A 19,137-nucleotide genomic window follows, 5' to 3' on the forward strand; every position below is an offset into this window, starting at 1 on the left:
CTCAGACAGAAGAATGTGTCGGAAATGTTCCGATTTCTCCATCTGGCACTCCATTTCCCAGTGTCCACAGTTCCACTCACTATCTCCGAATGACAATATGTAAACTCAAATAGCAACAGTGAACTACAAAAAAAAAAATGACGATTGATAAATAAACCCATAGCAGACGGAATAAAATTCAAAACAAAAACGCTACGACTTATGCATCAACCTAATATAGCTGAAGACGTTTTCTCTGGGGAGTTAAAAATTTCCGGTCTCAGAACTTAAAATTTGTTACCGACTGGCATAGCAAAGCCTGAAGGTACTCTGAAACAGAACTGCCTAAGAGGCTAGAACAATGGACAGAAGGATTGAATTTAAAAGTAATACATGGTGCGAAACTGCCCGCATCCTTCAACAGTGGAAGATGTCACAGAGGATATAACCTGAACAATATCTTTGTTAGTGACGTGATCAGTGGTCAGTCATCAAAAACTGTGGCAAACGCGATACCACGGACGCAACACAGACTGATAACTTCGATAGTAAGGGTGGCTGCCAGACCCAAAGTCATTCTCTTTAAAAGATGCTTTAATTTTAAAAATGAAAATTTCAGGGAGAAGAACGGGACCTGGAAATCGTGCCGTTTGAATCACGTACTAGTTCTAATGACAACTTTGTTCTCCTGGTAGAAAAACATCCGAAAAGCCCATACCGAGTGCTGAAGGACTGAATACATTGGGGGTCCGGAAGCAGGATCCAAAAAACTTGTAGAGCAGTACCATTCGATGTACGACGACGATCCTTTCTCAGAAAATACTGTTCAAACAGGGGAAGAGGTCCTGCAAGCAGTACCAATAGCGCGAACGGGAAGATGGTCCAGACTGATAATGAATCTCGACATAAAGCAAATCAGCTGGCGAACGTGGAAACCGGTGAAAAGGTTATAATCGCTGAGATGATGCAGTTTTTAAACTCCGATGGTACTACCGTGGGCGCACAGGGAAAATCGTTTGAGGAAGTGCAAGGGAAACTGATACGAACCCTCGAATACTTTGCTGTCTACTGTAGAGAAAATTTTTCAAGCCAATTCCCTGTAAAACTCTGGTATATGCCTTCCACCTTGGAAATAAAGACGCACATAGGCAATTGAAAGTGATATGGCACGTTTAGGAGTTGAACCATGACGGTTCGCCAAAATACAGCGTGTTCAGGAATTCCCGTTACAGACTTTTAGGAGGGGAGTAAATAGGAACCCACGCACCTTTTCCATTCTACGACTGTTTTAATTCAGATGTTTAACTAATCCACTTCTGCTTGAGGAACTGAATGAGGTGTGAAGCAGTACAATTATTAGGTAACGAATTGAAAGGGAAAATAACGAAAACTCCTTTTATGAGTTATACACATTTGTTTGTATTAATCCTTAAACATTACGTGTTTACATTATTCCAAACCAAAAAGAACCCGGCATACAGCAGCATTACAGCAGCAGCTCGATGTGGCGACCATCAACGTTGTTACAATCACTTACGAAGCATGTTCTGGTACACACTCTCCATCTCACTTGGCTACTCTTTAATTTCCAGTACAGCGGTCAGAACTCGTGCCAGCAGATCTTCCTCTGTCGCTACGAGAGTCTTGTAAATTAATCTTTGCACAAGACTCCACAAGAAGTAGTCCATAGGAGTTAAATAAGGCTATCGCGGCGGCCATGCGGCTGGACCACCTCGGCCTATCCATCTTTCACCATATTGTCTGTTGAGATGTCTCTGAGCCGCAGGTGAGAAGTGAAGTAGTGCGCCACCATGCTGAAAGTACGTTTCCTGACGGGCATTCAGTGGCTCGGCTTCCAAAAAGATGTCCAATAGATTCTGTAAGAAGATCAAGTATCCAGGACCGGTTAGCTCGAGTGGAAGGAGGTATGGCCCAACCACGTAACCGTCGAGAGTACCTGCTCACACGTTAAAATCAAACTGGTGCTGAAATCCCTGAACATGTGTGGTCCGAGGGTTTTTGTCTGCCCATACACGGCTGTTTTGCGAATTCAGAACACTGTCCCTAATGAATTTATATTCGTCTGGGAACAGAACTCGACGTGGAAACAGGACTGTGTCGATGTAGCGGTGCAGAGACCACATGAAGTACACAGCGGAACCACACGCAGTAGGCAATGCATTGTAAAAAACAGATGCACTTATTGCATGAGTAGTGAGGTAATGTCTTTTCTGGCACATTTTGTTTGTTGTGGTTTGCATACATTCTGGGGCAAGCATACATTCTGGGACAAACTCATTTAATTAATGAGTCCCTCCCCTTAACTTATTTTTATGCTAATTAATTTATCACCCCCTGGGAGTTGATTTATTACCCCCTAGGGATAATCAGTCGTTCTGACAAACCTCCCATCCTTCCCACTCCTACTCCTAGCCCCCATCCCTCTGGGAAACTCCCAACCCACCCCCTCCCCTTCGCCAATACAAGTAAACTTTTGATATCAAATTAATTGAACTAATTAATTAAATTCATTAATTAATTACTCCCTCCTCCTCCTCCTCCTCCTCGGAAATCCCACATCCCGCCCCCCACCTCCATCAATTCCCCCCTCACCACCTAAAAAGAAATTGGAGGAAAAATTGCTCAGTCTGTGCATCGATGTTGCTGTGCAGGGTGCACTGCATTTCCTAATTACATAATTACACTGCAGCAGACTGGAGGTGTTGTCTTGTCAGAAAATTTTCACACGTGTTCTCACCTTGGCATGCAGGGATCGACTGAGCTAGTGCTCAATGCCACCACCAGAGAACATCCAACCCCCACTCCTCGCCTCTTCCCTTCCCACCCCTCCCAGAAAAAATTGGCAGGAAAAGTCGCTGACTTGGTGGACTGGAAGGATACATGATAGGAAATTCAACTGCACTACAGAGGGTACAATAATGTATTGTTATTCATAACATTCAGTTTTCAGAGGTTGGATCTCACTTTTATTTGACAGGGAAAGCTCATCATTCTCTGTTATTTATTTAATTTGGAAGATGAAGGTCTTGTAAAGTACATTGAAAGGAAGTAATTAAATATTTAAATACATCTTTTTTTATCATGCAAGGATTGCCATCATGACATCGATGTCAACATAACTCACCACACAGAATTATATGGTTAAACAAATTCTGATCATGTCTTCACACCAACCACAGGGCAGATGTGCCAGGGCTGCTCCAATTGGGACATTGAATCTTTGTGTGTCCATGCACCAGCAGCTTTGTTGTGACCACATCATGTGCTACCACTGCCAGCTAGGGCAAGACTAGAGGCCCACATGTACATCAACCCTCTCAAGTAGACACTTCCTGGCAAACGTAGTATCAGGTGGTGGCAACCCTATCATAATTGATACATATGAAACCACCATCACTCTCTCTTAAGCGGCTATTCCTGTTTATGAGTGAACCAACAACAGCAAACACACAGACCAACGTGTTTCCCACACCTTCCTCACCCCTCATGATGACCTGGCGCTGGTAGTCGCTGTCTCCCTTTGTTCTTACACTTGCAGCACTATGAAAACCTGTAGTGGATGGAACAAAGGCATTCTAGAAGAACTAGGTAGTATCTGTTGTGTGCCACCAAAAACCACACTAACCCCTCCCTTGTCTTGAACAAAGTAGCAGATACCTGGGAAACCTGGATTGCTTCTGAAAATGCTGGGCTGTGTATGTCTTGGAAATAGGTCCCTCACTCTATCAAATTGATTCAGTAATTAATGAACTCGATACAGTCTGTGCAGATCAGTTTTTCCTAGTATCCTATTGGTAGGTACTAGGACTGGTATGTGTCCTGGGATATTCCATCTGACCCCACAACTGCCCAGTTTACAAACCCTACTCTTCCAACCTCCAGATCTTTACCTTGCATTCTGCTGGTGGAGACACACAAGTACGTCTTTTGGCAGGAAGTCCATTATGTTGGAGGTAGCTGAGAATTTAAAATTTCAGCTCAATTGCGCTATTTCCTTAAACAATTTGCAGTAGACAGGGCAGCAGTTTGACCACTGTTGGAAACAATAAATTGATCAATCAGGAATGTCACATTGATATTGGGTTTTAAAATCACTATATAATCCTTGAGTTGGTTCTCTCAGTTGCCCTAGCGAGAAGGAGGTAGAGGAAGGGTCTACCACATGCTGGGATAGTAACAACAACAAACACCACTCCCACCATTCTACTGCAAGACAGAGTCCACTGGACTGTATTGAGAAGCAGTAAACACCACAGACTTAAGCTGAATTCCATTCTGTAGTAATAGTTGTCACAGTTAGATGTCAGAGATTGCTGGAACACTTATACATCCCGTGCACTCATGTCCCGATGTCCACACGGGGCACCCAAGGCCAGAGGTCGCATAGCGCTAGTTGCCACCATGGACATGTGTCTCAACATTCGTGTCAGGTCTGCAGCCAGTCTCAGCCTGCCGCAGAGTAATCCCCAGCTGCGGAGGGTGTCCAGGATGACTGGAGTGGTAGGAATTCAGACATTATCAATACATCCAGCGCCAACACTTGTCAGTCAACCCACCCAAAAATCGGAGAATACTCGCAACACATCCAATAGCAAAGGCTGCCCAACACATAGAGGGCGACATTGGGGGGAAACTGCATCCCCATACCCTGGCTGACCAGTTCAGGAGGCTCAGTGGCGGCCGCGCATTAAACCAGAAATGTCCATTTATTCCGGTCAGCAGACACCTCTCCAAGTATCCAGACTCCAGGCAGAGTTGTCCTAGGAAACTAGCCACATCTGAAATATCAGTTTTCCACATAATTCAAAATCCTTCTTATGACTTGACATAATTTTCCATGTAAAATATTTCATCCCACTCATGGCTATCAATGCATTGAAATCGTTTTCCATGTCAAATCTATACCTTCTGTACGACCAGACATAGTCATTTTCTTTGATCATATCGGAACGCTGAACACAGTAACTTTACACTCCAACAGACACACACATTTCCGATTCTCGTTTATATGTGTATAGCGCCTGAAAAAAATGTATATCAACACACACATTGGCTAGGTGTCTCGATTCTTCTCAGTTCTAGGAAATTATTTGACATTTAAGTCTTCCAGCCAATTAGATTCGAGAACAGATTGCAGGTATTTTCAGTCAGCAGTTCTGAAAGGAGCTGCATACCACCAAGACTGTCTCAAATCAGTGTAGTAAACCACAGGCAACTGGCACTATACGATAATCGAGAGAGCTCCCGTGGATGGAAGGGCTAGAAAGACATCATCGATATGGTTTGGTGTACTGGAATATATATAGCATTCAATAGCCCGAAAAACAATGTATGAGGATCAGCGTAGGGTAACCAATGAGAGGACCATCTGTGTATCCAGCCGTATTGCCAGCCCTGTTTGTACACTATAACAGCCCAGTTGACCCATGCATTGGTATATTGTGCAGGTGTTTACAAAATGAATATAACACCCCTTAAGGTCGAATATACTCCTCAGTGCTTTGAAATAACAATTCTCTTTGCCGTATCTATCCTCCCCTTACAACTAGACATTCGTAATCTTTTTACAGGAATAGTAATCTGATCACAACCGACACATGTCTGGTGATATGTCAGAACGTTACCTACAGTAACTTTACGTCCAACAGTGTAACATTCGCTACAATTAACGTGATTATCATTTTTGTACATGTCCGAAAAATTAAGGCATCTACACACTCATATCAGCTGGGTGTCGTTTTGCACAGCCTACCGTAGCTTCCCAGTAGGAAACACTCCCGCCACATCGTCGATATCACAGATTTGTCGAGGAATAAAGGGAGTAATTACAATTAAAAATCCCTCACGTCTTTTATTCACGTTACGTACTTTCTTGCACAATAGCCAACGTTTGCCAGAGTAGAAGGAACTGTTACCCCAGCCATCTCACAAATCCCTGCTAGTTCCCTCGAAATCCCATCATGTTCTGACAGCTTTGTTCCACAGTTAGAAGGCTGTCTAGTCCTCCATCCATCACTGACTATGTAGAGAGCTGTCACAACAAGAAAAATAGCACGTTAATTTGCAGTGCACAAAAAAATTCAGAAGCATAAGACCTACAATTCATCGATAACGAATGGCAGTGTATAAATATCGCCCTGTACATGTTCTAATCTCCTTTATCGTATTCCTGTCGCTAAATTAGAGTCATCACAGTTACGAAACTCAAGACTCTGTTTATGTCCAAGATATGGCAGGGGAATGGAGTACTTCACATACATCTTCATTCATCTACAGGAGGGTTCCGAAATAGGTTTCCCATCAGTTTGGTGGATGTGATTCGACACATGTGCGTTGCAGGTCCTCTGCTGACTGTGGTATGGAAAGGTTTGCTGTTAACTATCGCAGGTAGATAGTGTTGTAAGTCACGCACACAACACGCAATTGTACATGAGTCGAACGCAGGTTATACAACATAACTGATAGACCCAGTGGAACAATGGAAAGAAAGGTTAACTGTGTGATAAATGATCTGCCACAGCAACTCCTTCTCTCTAGAATGCACCATCAGTCTACCACTAAATCACACCTCTTTACAACCACTCTCAACCGATTACTCCATCTACTTTCTATCATCTTTTAACGCAGATCCATGTCAGTTTAGAGGCAGCTGGTTCTCTTTCACAGGATAGCATCAAAGATAGGAATCAATTTGTATGTATCCCTATTACCTCAATGGATAAGCAACACTACGTTGTTAAAATAAATAAAGGAACTATTATGTAAAGTATTTGTTAGAATATTTGTTGGAATATATTGTTTAAGGTAGATGACTACCGAATGTAGAGTAATAAATTTATATATGTTGGGTCACAAGCCCAGGTATAGCCCTACAGTTATCGACAACCACCTTACAGATTTTTGGAAAGTGTCTTTAGCTTAAGAGTATTGTATTGCCAGCTTCGGGTCTGCAGTATACAACTACAGAATGAATCGCCTGTTTGAATCTGTGCAAGACAGTTTACATGTTTTAAACTCTAACAAACAGTATTTACAATGTGCTTCTCCGCAATCTCTACCAATCACAGCTGTTTGGAGTGCTGGAGGATGACATAAGTTGTCTTCAATCAGAAAGACTTCCAACAATTAATAATAAAATGATATGTATTAAGTATGAACAAATACCCAAATTAAATGATGCTTCTTAGACGTTTGAAATTATTACAAGTCGTCTAAACATTACAATCCCGTCACTGTGTCTACGAGTGATGCCAATGTAGAGTCCAGAGCTGTCCTACAATGTCTATGGAGCCTACGTCTTGGAGATGATGGACAAACATTGCAGGCTGTAGACTTGTCAGTAACTGGAAACTACACGATTCGGCACACTGAAGAGAACTGTCCACTGTAGGTCAGTATTTCGGTATTTAACGAGGCATCAACTAATTGCTACCAATACACATGATGCCCATGGGTTGGCAGCTGCAGCCCCTGGTGGACCTCAGTGTAGTTTGTACTACTAACCCATATCGATCATGCACTACGATGTTTAGAGGATGGCTTATCGATTGTAGTGTGGTATTCTCTGGAGTCGTGAGTACTGTCAGCACAACACCCATGTCGCGTGAGCTAACGAATACCACACAGAACACACCCTGCTACATCTTGGACATAAACAGAGTCTTCAGTTTCATACCTGCGGTGATTCTAAGTTACTGAGAGGAGTTTGGGGGATAATTGCAATCACTGTGTTTACATTTGCTTGATAGATATTGTGTGTGAAAGAGAATGTATCTGTTTACGGAATTAGAGCAGCATGGCGTTAATTTCACGTGTCCAACACCACTGCTAAGTGTTTGTCAATTTCCTCATAAGATGTCGTTGTTTCCTCCATTTTCCATTGCTGATGATAATTTTATATGACTGATGCGAGCATAGCATAATTTCCGAACCGTAACCTGGTTTGAACAGTAGGTACTATATACATTTGGAAAGCTATATAGTACACAGATCACAAAGAATCTATGTTTTCTTTTCCCCTTTGGTGTGCAAGGTAACAGTTTTCTCATCTTAAAGTTTCTCACCGTGTGAGTGTGATAGAAAACTTACAGGGTGAATGTATGTCAGGTACTGGAAATACAGATCTATAGGATCACCAATGGTACAAGGACGTCCCATTACGTCCAATGCTGGGGTGCTTGCCAATTTCGGAGAGCCCTGGCAGTAGTGACACTATGTAAGGGAAAACTAAATTGAAGTTTGTGTTGGGGAGGGAATTACAGCTTAGGTAGTTCGTGCAGGTGGTGTAATGGTTAGCATTTCTGCCTAGCAAGCAAGAAGACCCACGTTCGAGTCCTGGCTGCAGCGCAAATTTTAATTCATTTTGTCTGCTTCGATCATTACTGGAAATATATTTCCTGCATTGGTGTATTAACAGCGTTTCAGTCCATGCGACTTATATATCGGGAATCACACTGCTTTCCTAACATGCTTAAGTTCAGAATTGTGTAGCCTCAGGGATGTATGCTTAGGTTCTACGACCATTTTCCCCTTACCCATACCTTCTTGATATGAAATCCAAACACTACAACAGTTCTACAGAATTGATAGCACACGTGATTTACATAAAATATTTCACTCTCCTTCTGTCTCGAGCTCCATTACACATAAATCATATGTTTCTTTTTTTTCTTCTTCTTCTTAATCATCTGTTATATCACCAAAATACTCTCAAATGTATCAGGCTCGTATCTACTATGCGCCATTGATTGCTAAACTCCTCAGCATACAAGCATCTAGAGAGATTGAGTGTAATTGTATGCGTGATTTGAGTAAGACTGGTATGGAACAGTCTCCACAGAATGGCAGTTACGGTATTGGAATGAGAATACTGGTCTGTATACTGGGATCGGTTAGTACAAGTTTGGAACACTCTCTGCGAAAGCAAAATATCGAAGTGTATTGATTATGTGAAACTCAGCTCATTCTGTTCCTTCACGGGACATCGAATGTACGGGTGTAGTACTCTCCTATTTCTGGTCAGTTCTAAAATAAATCGGAGACAATATTACAGGGAGGGCTGTTTAAAGACAGGGAAAGATTTACGAGCTGCATGGATAGAGGCCATTTAGAGTTTTGCTCAGGGTTCTTAGCCGATATGTTCAACGAAAGGGTAGCTTGTTTCGAAATAGAGAGCAGAGTGCTAAATGTCTGAATCTCCTATTTCATCCTATGAATTTTAGAATACTTTGTCACTCCCATCCTCGTAGGAGGAGATGGCAAATCGTAATGAAACCTCACCAAATTTATAAAGTGTTACCACTAAGGAACGTAGTTTTTGCATTTCCTCTCTGCTGATGGCCATTTCCTACCCTAAGAAACAGTGGTGTAGGCTGTGTAACAGGGTTAGCAATCTGTCCACATTTATATGACCCTCGCAAAGTAATTGGAGGGGGTGATTTAGCAAAGATACAGTAATTGAGAACCGTGCAGCAATGTCATTGGCTGGTAGTGTCATGAGATCGACATGATGAAACGTTTTGTTGATGTGACACCTCATCGAGAGTGCTGGTTTGGACCTCGAGTAATTGAGTAAAATGCTAGTATGGAAAACGTGGTAAAATTATGAAAATGATGGAAAATACGTAAAGTCATGAAAATTCGACGAAAATGTGGAGGGATGAGGGTAATTACATGCTCGCCTGAGTGTATGAAAATAATTCCATTCCTCCACTAATGGTGCATACTATCTGTACCCTATGTGTTTAAGTCCTGAAGAACACTCCCTTGTTCCACTTGCGTTTGTGGATTGTGCTTAGTCAGAAAAATGAGAAACGCTGTGTCCAGAGATTTGGGGATCAGGGTGACTACTGCCTAGGACACGGTATGCTAGGATGCGGTATGCTTCACCAATATGAGGACTCAATGCTTTGGGTCTCTTTGAAGAAAGAACTCTGAGACATTTGCAGCCCCATCACTGTGGAAGATGAGATTAAATGTAGAGGTCGTCACCTTCGAGTAGCTGTTTCAAAACGCTCCATTACGCCGAAACCTCTTCCAGTTTCCATATACTGAGATATCTTCCATATTTATGTCAATAAGAAACAACGCCTCTGCCTTTTATTTCAACCATTCTTTGTGTTGTCGGAGCAGCTTGGTTTACACCATGCGATGTCAGCTTTCTGTGGGAGTCAATGGGCCAAAATGGGTTAATGCCGGTTCAGTATCTGACAAAGACCTCAAGGTGTTGGCAGAAAAAGAAAACGTATGTATCTGTACACATCTGTGCTCGTACATTGCTTCGATGTGTTACAGCAAAAGTCAGTGTGTCAAACTGCTTCTGAAACGACATACAAAAACTTTCTATTGTGATTGATAGTCCGTGGGATATGGTCTTCCTCCAGTGCAGACGACAAAACTTTACACACGTCGATCACTCGCTGCCTGCTGCAATGGACCAATATGGGATCAGCACTTATGGCAGATATCGACACGCAGTCGGAAAGTGTTTCCGATATATCAGAAGAGATGGTGAAATTTTATCGAGTTCTCTACTAGGTGACGTTAGCGAAGTTTTTATAGTTCGAAGTTTCACTCTATTGGATGTTACAAACATAACGAGGAGAAAGAGATACACTGTATTGTCAATGAAGACTCTGGCAGCATTACACTGTCATATTTCTAGCGTGGTTGTCATAGGAATACGATAAAGGAGATTATGACATGTAGAGGGGGATATTTATAGACTGTCATTCGGTATCGATGAATTGTGGGTGTTATGCTTCAGAATTTTTTTATGCACTGTAACTTAGAGCGATATTTTTCTCGTTGTGATAGATCTCTACCTAGTCAATGGTAGATGGAAGACTAACCAGCCTTCAAACTGTGGAAAACTCCTGTCAGAATATGATGGTATTTGGAGAGAATTAGCAGGGGTCTGTGACTTTGCTGGGGTATCAATTCCCCCTGGTCTAGCAAGCGCCGGCTATCGTGCAAGAAAGAAAGTTATCTAAATAAAAGATTCTAGGGCTTTTTATTTTTTATTACGCCCTTTAATGTGATAACAATGACGTGGCGGGAGGGTTTCGATATTGAGAACTTATGGTAGGCTGTGCGAAATGACACCCAGGTGGTGTGGATTTGGACATATCAAATTTTTCGGACACTGTACATCTATAAGTGATAATCACGGTAGTAGTCGGGAATGTTATGCTGTTGGAATGTAAAGTTACTGCAGTTACTGTTCTGACATACCACCAGACATGTATGTACCATGATCAGACTACTAACCCTGTAAAAAAGTTACATGTGTCTACTTATAAGTGAAGGATAGATTTGATGTGGGGAATTGAGATTGCAATGCATTCAGGAGCATATCCGACCTAAGAGGTGATAGATTCATTTCGTAAACACCTGCACAGTATACCAATGCAGTTTAAACTGGATTGCTGTAGTGCACAAACAAGGTAGGCAATATGGCTGTAACCAGAAAGATACAGAGAACGTCCTCTTATCGCCCCCTCTAAGCAGAGTCTCATATATTCTTTGTCTCACTATCAACTGCAATGTTTATTACAGTACACCAACCCATGTCGGTGATGTCTTTCCAAAGCTTTTGTTTCTGTGAGTGTTATTTATTATCACATAGTGGTGGATGCCAGTGCCTTACAAACATTAGTTTAAGAGAATTTTGGCAGCTTGGAGCACCTTCTGGAACTACTGACTGAAATTACCTGCAGTCCATTCTCGAATCTAATTGGCTGGTAGGCTTATATGTCAAATAATTTTCTAGAACTGAGAAGAATCGAGACACCTACCAGGTGTGTGTGTGCATATATCATAACTTTTCACAGGCTGTACACATATAAATGATCATGAAAATGTGTGTGTTGCAGTGTAAAGTCCCAAGAAAATAACTATGTCCAGTCATAAGGGAGGAATAGATTTGGCCTGGAAAACTGCGATTTCAATGCATTGATAGCTATAAGGAGGCTGGAAGTATTTATGTGGAAAATTATGTTCAGTCATAACAAGGATATAGATTTACGAGGGAAATTGATGTTTCCAGAGCCATAGTCGTCAGGAGGAGGTAGTTCCAATACTTTGATCATTGTCAAATGTCACCAGATTGACACTACAATCGAAATATTTAATTGTAATTACACCGATATATATGTCGCAAGTTTCCTTGGACGTCTCTGCTCGCAATCTGGGTGTATGTTGGAGGTAGCTGGTGACCAAAACGAACGGACATTTCTGTCTTAATGTGCAAGCCAGCACTGAGCCTTCCGAGCTGGTCAGGTGGAGAATGGGGATGCAGTCATCCCGGACACCCTCCACAGCCAGGTGGTACTTCTGGTTGGGCGAGTCTGGCTGCAGAACTGTCACAATCGCTGAGATGTGTGTACTTGGTGGGAACTATCACTACACAACCTCTGGCCTAGGGTGCTGCATACGGACATTGAGACATGTGCTCGCGGGATTTACGAGTGTTCCAGCGATCTAACTGTGACAACTACCACTACAGAATGGAATGTGGTTGAAGTGTATGGTGTCTATTGCTTCTCAATACAGTCCAGTGGACTCTGTCTTCCAGAGGAAAGGTGGGTGTGCTATTCGGTGTTGTTACTATCCTATCATGTGGTAGACCATTCCTCCTCCTCTGTCTCAATCCTCATCCTGGTCTAGCGGAGAGAACCAACCCAGGGATTATATAGTGATTTAAAAACCAATGGAAATGTCAAATTTCCGATTGATCAATTTATGGTTTCCACTAGTGGTACTTCGAGCATACTCCAGTCAAACCCCTGCCCTGTCTGCTGCAAACTGTTTAAGGACATAGCGCAGTTCAGCTGAAATTTTAAATTCTCAGCTACATCTAATGTAATGGACTTCCTGCCAAACGACCTAACTGTACCAGGTAAAAATCTTTATAGTAGCCACCCATATGATGCAAGGAAAAACTGTCCTACATAGAGGTTATTGAGTTAATTAATTAGTCAATCAGTTTGATAGAGTGGGGGACCTATTTCTAAGACATTCGCAACCTAGCATTTTTGGAGGGCCTGGGGGTTTCTCGGGTATCTCCTACTTTGTTCAAGACAAGGGAGAGGTTAGTGTGGTTTCTGGTGGCAGATGACAGATACTACCTAACTCTTCTGGAATGCCTTCGTTCCATCAGCTACAGGTTTCTACAACACTGGAAGTGCAAGAGCAAAAGGATATACCAGCTACCAGCGCCCGGTCTGCATGAGGAATGGGAAGGGTGGGGGGGGCAACACCTTGGTCTCTGTATGTTTGCACATGTTATTTCACTCACAAACAGGAAGTAGCCACTTGAGAGAGTGCAGCGACGGTTTCATAGGTATCTAATATCAAAGGGTTCCCACCACCTGATACTTTGTTCAACAAGAAGTAGCCACTTGACAGGGGTTGATGCCTGTGCGAACCTCCAGTCCTGCTCTGGCTGGCAGCGGTGTCACGTTGTGTGGTCACGGCGAAGTGGCGAGCACTTGGGTGCACTAAGACACAATGCTCCAAACAGTATGGCCCCCGTGATGACTGGTTAGTTAGGTTTAAGTAGTTCTAAGTTCTAGGGGACTGATGACCATAGATGTTAAGTCCCATAGTGCTCAGAGCCATTTGAACCATTTAGTATGGCCCCCAGCATGTCAGCCCTGTGGACAGTCCAAAGATGCAATTGGAAGTTTTTTAACATTGTAATTCCATGTGGTGAGTTAAGTTAACGCCGATCTCATGATGATATTCCTTGCACTATCGAAAAAACAGATCTACTTATGTATTTAATTCCTTCTTTTTGATGTATTTTACAAGACCATCATCTTCCAAAATTAAATAAACGATAGAGAATGATGAGTTTTCCTACAAAATAAAAGAGTGGACCAACCCCTGCAAACAGAGTTTATAAATAAACAATATATTATTACACCCTCTGCAATGTAGGCGACTTTCCTGTCATGAGATCCTTGCAGTCCATCAGCTCAACGACTTTTTCAAGCAATTTTTTGTGGGAGGGACGGGGAGGGAGGAGGTGAGGGCTGGGGGTTAGATGATCTCTGCTGGTGGCATTGTGCATTAACTCAGTCGATCCCTGCACACCAAGGTGAGTAAACCAGACAACACTTCCAATCTGCAGCAGCGAAATTACATAATTGGGACATGTAGTTCTGGACAGGGTAACACTTTCACCTCCCACACCAACAGCTCTGCACAGATTGAGCGATTTTCCCAGCATTTTTTTCTAAGTGGGAGGGGGGGGGGGGGAGAGTTGGAGGCAAAGGAGGCTGTGGGATTTCTCAGGACAGGATCAGGGTATTTAATTGATCAATTTAATTAATTAATCAATTAATTTGGTATGAAAAATGTGCTTGTATTGGCGAAGGGGAGAGGGAATGTTGGGGATTTCCCAGAGTTGTTGAGGGAAGAGGGGAGGGGGAGGTGTGAGCAGTTTGTCAGAAGGATGGATTGTCCCCAGAGGTCATAAATTAACCCCTAGGGATTCATAAATCAGTTACCATAACAGTAGGTTAAGGGGAGGAGGAGGAGGAGGCAGTCATAAACGAATCAAGTTTACACTGAATGTATGCTTGCACCTGAATGTATACAACCTGTACACCAAAAATGCGTCAGAACTGATATTACCTTCCTACTAGCATGTACCCTTTGTAAGTGGTATGGATGTAATTGTTGCTCATGCAGAACATCTCAGACAATACTGTGGCTAACACTCATTGCATGTGCAATTTTTCGAGTATCCATTGATGGATTCTCTTCAATATGATGCAGTACATCTTCTTCATATTCGCTCGTGAGGCGTTCCTGTGGAGTGCCACAGCCCTTCCCCCTCATGGTGAATCTCCCTGTTTCCTGGAGCTGCTGCGTAACTTGGGCAAAAAGTTTGTGCGATGGTGTGCTACGTTGCGAGAAACGTTAGTGACACAACCTACTAGCAGCTCTTCTGTTAACTCGAGCTTCGCCATACCCAAGAGCATGTCTGTGTATTCCGAAATCATATAGCAATCCATCGAAGACGCACAGCCGGCCGGAGTCGCCGAGTGGTTCTAGGCGCTACAGTCTGGAACCGCGAACGGTCGTAGGTTCGACTCCTGCCTCGGGCATGGATGTGTGTGATGTCCTTAGGTTAGTTAGGTTTAAGTAGTTCTAAGTTCTAGGGGACTGATGACCTCAGAAGTTAAATCCCATAGTTCTCAGAGCCATTTGAACCATTTTGAAGATGCACAGGCATTGAATAAGTCTCACAGCAAGACGAACTTTATGACATCTGGTGACCATCTGACGCAGTACAATTCATCCTGTCTACCCTCTTGCATATCAGGACAAGTAACTCTGATAGTTTTCTCTTTTCCTCAACAGACGTAGACTGGTTCTACATCTGAATTGAAACCGTAGTAGATCGGAAACGGTACGTTTCCGGACATGGGTTCCTATTAAAAAATGTTTTGTACTGACTCCCCTCTACAAGTCGTAGAAATCTGTAAGGGGAATTTCCGAACGCCCTGTATTTGGGTATTCAATTTGAAAAAATTCTGACATTTCGAAAGCACTGCCAAAACGTGAAGAGAAAAGATTGTACAAGGGATAATATCATCCCAAAACTCACCAGGACAAAATGACGAGCTCAGCCTCAAATTCTGAGAGCATCGGGTCTTGCAATATGTTTCTCTGTAGCAGAGTATGCGACAGCAGTCTGGTACAACTGTGCATATGCCAAATGTGTCGACGATGTGGCAATTAATGAAAGAGTGCACATAATGTGTAGCTGCCTAAATCAACGACAGTTCAACGAATTTACCCCACTTTCGACATTGCACCACCCACAATCAGAGGGAAAGTTGCAGCTGAGTCCGAAAGAAGGAAACGATCCGATGATCAAAGGCACCCGTTGTACGGTTACCGAATACAGCACAGCCGAATGAAATCCTGGCAAAGTTTTATGTGAATGACCAACCCTGTAGACGAGTTGCCTGAAATACTTCGAAAAAATTTATGGCAAAACTGTATTAATCAGACGCAAATAAACAAATGAACAATTGGCTACTGGGAATCGTTTTCCGACATGGAGAGCGCTTAACGGCTTAAGAACTGGGGTCACATGGTACTATACCACCCTGGGAAAATGTCAATATAGAGAGCGATTGTAGTGCAATAGAGGATCATCACAACCTAATGATATGCCCAAAAATGGGCTAAACTTACACGGTGATAGAATTTATCATTGCAAATAAAAAAGCCGTCAACGTTACTGATTATTGGAAATATGCAGTACAGATGGAAACTAAAACAAACACTGGACTGTGGACGATTGGAAACGAGTGATTTGGGGCGATGAATCACACTATATCCTGTGGCAATCTGATGGAAGTGTTTGGGGTTTGTCAAATGTCTGGAGAACCTGACCTGTCGTCATGTGAACTGCCAGCAGTGAAGTATGGTGGAAGAGATGTTATGGTATGGGGGTGTTTTTTGTGATCAGGATGTGGTCCCCTTATTGTGCTTAAGAAGAAGCTAAATGTGGAAGGATATGCTGACGCTGACGCTGAAAAGACGAGCCTATCCTTGGCTCGAGGTGGTGCAGTTTAGACAAAATTTGTCATTCCTGCGGTTCCTGTAAAAGAGAGAAAGATATATTACCACTCTTGTTGATCGGTCCTAGCTGGTGTAACCTGAAAAAGAGAAAGACACACTCTGTTGAGGGATTAGTAAAACTTAATCCCTCAGCAGGTCAGGCCAACGCGTGGTTGGCCTCTGATGAGGTTGTTGGGCCAGTCCTCGGATGAGCCGGTTGCGGGAGCGTCCCGCCTTCTCGTAGAACTTCCTGGCGCTGGCGCGAAACCTGTCTCGGAGAGGCAGGATCCTGGTGTTCTCGTGGAGTTGGCGTGTCGACAAGTGCCTCGGAAGATGCATAGCAGTCTTCAGGGCGCGGTTCTGTATCCGCTGCAGAGTCACAATGTGCGGCTTTCCCCCAGACCACGGCCGCATACTCTAACAGTGGGCGAACCAATGTCAGGTAAAGGGTGATGCCGTGTTGCGGTGGCAATGACGACTGCGGGTTTAGCAGCGGATACAGGGCGCGAAGGCTTCCTATTGCTCTCCCTTTCACATCACGGATGTGATGCTTCCAGGTGAGCCTGCGGTCTACGGCAACCCCTACGTATTTCGCCGTCCCACTCCATGGGATAGTTTCTCCCAGGATTTCAACCGGCCTAAGCCCTGGCGGCAGAAGTTTTCGGGTGAAGACGACTGCCTGGCTCTTTGTGGCGTTGAATTTCAGCCGCCACTTTGTTGCTCATGAGCCTAAGGCGTCGCACCCGCGTTGGAGGCGGTTTCTCAGCACTTGGGGGTTTCATGCCGCGAGTGAACACGGCTGTGTCATCAGCGTACAGCGCCAGTTCGACTCCTGCCACTTTCGGCGCGTCGGCAGTGTACAGGGAGTACAGCGAGGGGCCGAGAACTGACCCCTGCGGCACCCCTGCACGTATCTGCCGGTCTGTGGACGTACAGTCGTCAGCCCTCACGTGGAAGGTTCGTTCACACAGGTACGACCGCATCAGCGTCATGTGGGACGTCGGTATCCCTTGTTCAAAAAGTTTGAACTCGAGACCGTTGTGCCACACCGAGTCAAACGCTCGGGATACGTGGAAGGATATGAACATATTTTGTGGCATTGTGTACTCTGTACAGTAGAGAAATTGTTCGTAGAGATGTGGGTTTGCATCAGCATGACAATGCATTCTGTCATAAAGCATCATGTGTAAGACGTTCGTTTGTGGAAAATAACATTTCTGAAACGGACTATGCAGCCTACAGTCCCAACCAAAACCTAACAAAACGTCGACTTCGCTCCAGATCGACTTCGCTCCAGACCCCAGCGTCCAACCTCACCACCTTCTCTGGTTTCGGTTCTTGAGGAAGAACGAGTTCCACAGACATTCAGACACCACATTGAAAGTATCCCTAGCAGATTTCAAGTCATGTTGAAGATGATGGATGGACACACGCCACTCTAAAGTCCACTGATATGTGTCTAGGTAATTTTGAGCAGATGGTGTATAAGCGCTCTTGTGACCATTAAAATTGCAGCATTATGAAAAAGCCATTCAAGAAATGTCAGTTTACCGGTAAATGAACTACACGCTTGAATATGCAAATGGTTAGCGTATCAGCACAAATTCATAAAGTAGTTAGGAGTAATACCATCTGGATTCTGTACATAATGAAAGATTATGCAAAAGGTTTCTCATTTCAAAATCGCATTTTAATGTTAGTTGTTTGCGAAAAGATCGTGTCATGCCACGTGTAAAAAGGAGAAGCATCTTACCAGCAAGTGTCGGTACTGGACAGCGATAGGACAAGGGCTGCTGTAATCTGCAGCAAATAGATACACACTTCTACAATTACAGTATTTACTGGCCATTAGACATTAAGACGACATATATCACCGTGTCCATGTATCTGGGAAAACCTGGAGTCCACAATAAAATACGAGAAGCAGAAACAATTGACACTTTGGGTTCCTTAAGTTCAACGTCTGTCACAGGATGCAACCAGTGGCACTTCATATCATTCATAGACTAAGACTGTGTAGTGGACCGAGACTCAAACCTGTGACATTTTTTTGTACAGTGTGTCAATTTCGAAATATTTAGTTGTCTCGAGTTAAAACAAATGCCCTGTATATTAATTCTAAATAAATTCGCTGACTACGAATATCTTGGCATGATCTGTATAACATATTAGTGACATGAAAATTTGTGTCTGACTGCCAACTGAATCCGGGTTTCCCACGTACAGCGAGAAGTCACCTTAACCACTTTGGCTACCCCTACACACCTCCCAGCTCGACCCGAGCTTCCATACATCACATTATCTACATCCCTACTCCATAGTCCCCAATATTCATGTACTGATATGTAGTAGCTAACACAACTGATGCCAAGATATTTGCGCTCAGCAAATTTAAGGCGAATTAATTTCGGATGGCTTCCAATCGTCAATAATGTGTACATACAAAGTGTCGTCAGGCGCATTTTCTCTGGTGTTTCGGCAGATGTTTCCAGTTTCATTTTTGTGAAGTGCAGCTGGAGTTAGCCCAAAGAAATCCTGTGTGTCAAGTCTTCC

The sequence above is a fragment of the Schistocerca americana genome, chromosome 7 (genome assembly GCF_021461395.2).
Source record: "Schistocerca americana isolate TAMUIC-IGC-003095 chromosome 7, iqSchAmer2.1, whole genome shotgun sequence".
NCBI classification, from domain to species: Eukaryota; Metazoa; Arthropoda; class Insecta; order Orthoptera; family Acrididae; genus Schistocerca; species Schistocerca americana.